Here is a 1,878-nt window from a genome sequence, read left to right on the forward strand (position 1 = left end):
GAAGCTGCCAATACTGGCTACAAACCGTCCAATCTGCAAAGCATCCCTGGCTACCTGGGCCCGCGCGCAGGGCCGGGTCTTTCCCCCCGCTGCCCAGGTGACCAGAGCATCGCCTCCCAGGCGCCAGGCTATTGTCTACAGACAAGGAGCGAGATCCCTGCTGTGAGAGATTCAACAGCAGCCTCTCGGGCTGGCTGAGACAGATCTCTGGAGAGGGGCACCGACGGGGGCATTTCTGCCACAGGGGGATGAGGGGGAATGGTGCTCCAGCCACTGCAAACCGCTCATCCAGGAGCTGCGGGTCTGGTGCTCACCCACTCATCTGGTGGCTCCCGCTGCTGCTCCCACCACTCGTCCTGGAGGGCATGGCTGGGGGGACCTGTGCCCCTGAATCTGTGCAGGGCAGGCGAGGGCAGGGCAAGCTGGGTCCAGGGCTATGCGGGGCTCTTTGTCAAAACGAAACAATGGCATTTCACACAGCCCCACTGGGCATGTGGTACAACAGAGGAATGGAGGTGCAGGTGCATGGTGCAGTCCAGGGGAGCCGATGGCTCAACCTGGTATGGCCTATGAGTGTACAGTCCCTGCTGGTGCACCACGTGCCTGTACAAAACCTACCCCCTTCACTGCACTGTGCGCCCATGCAGCCCATGGGGCATTCAGTCCCCAGCCATTTGGAAGCTGGACAACCCTGACCTAAGTAATATTTAAAACCTTTCTCCGTGCTGTAGCCAGTACCTCATTTGACCTAAGAAATAGTCCGCAATTTATCAGTTCCTGCGGATTCTTTTAGATAACAGGTAAAGGTCAGTGCAGAATTTGTTTGTGTGCCTGAACACTTATATTACAACATATTTTATAGCTTTTATAATACTGGGCAAATATGCAGATAAGGAAAATATTTATCATTACTCCACAAGTGACTTGGAGGCTTTCCTTTATGTTAAAAGAAAGAGGATGAGACATGAGAAAACCACACTGGATCCTTGATAATTTGTCTGCTTTTAAAAAGTACTTCACTAAAACATACCCTGTACACTTTATTTTGGCTTTTTATCCATACAACTATAATTTGAGACGGCAGAAAACAAGCTATGTTTTTTAAAAGGCTTGGATGATGGCGTATACTAGATAATACAGCATGTTGTTCTAGCCTCACAATTCATAGTTGCAATTTTTGTTCTGTTTAAGGATCTATAGTACTTTGGATGTAAATTACCCTGGTGGGGAATGGGTTGGACAAGAGAGAAATAGTCATTCTGTCTAAGCAGTGAGATCCCAGCCATCTAGGCAGAGGGTCCAGGAGGTTTGAGTAAAACTGTAATCCTCACATTAATGGAGTTGGGGGTGGGAAGTCACTCTGCTCCCATGAGGGAGGTGCTAGCAATGCTCTCTGTTACATCCAGCCCACATAGGTCTGCCGCCAGGTCGCACCTGTAACCCTGTGAGTTATTTTAATGAGCTCCGGTTCCCAAATGGTGCTTCTGTAAAACTCTTCAGCATTAGCACCTCTTCAAAGGAAACCCAGGTCTCCATGTCCACCTCCCTTCTTTCCCCTCCTGCCTCCCACCAAAAATATTTATTTTGTATTTATTTTCCATTTTTATTATTTTTTATTATTTTATTATTGTAATCTTTTACTTTTTTTAACTTTTAATTTATTTTTGACACCTCATCCCCCCCTCAACCCAGCCCATAGGGGCGGGGCTACTCCCTTAACCCCGCCCCTCCCAGTCACGTGCATTTTTCTGACCAATCGGGGCCCGGTCAGCAGCGGGGCGGGTCTTGAGGAGACTCCCCTCAACGCGACCATGGGGGGGCGGGCCCCCGCCCTTAACCCCGCCCCTCCGGGTCACGCGCCCTCGACTGACCAATACC

The sequence above is a fragment of the Alligator sinensis genome, unplaced genomic scaffold, assembly GCF_000455745.1.
Source record: "Alligator sinensis unplaced genomic scaffold, ASM45574v1 scaffold93_1, whole genome shotgun sequence".
Lineage (NCBI taxonomy): Eukaryota > Metazoa > Chordata > Crocodylia > Alligatoridae > Alligator > Alligator sinensis.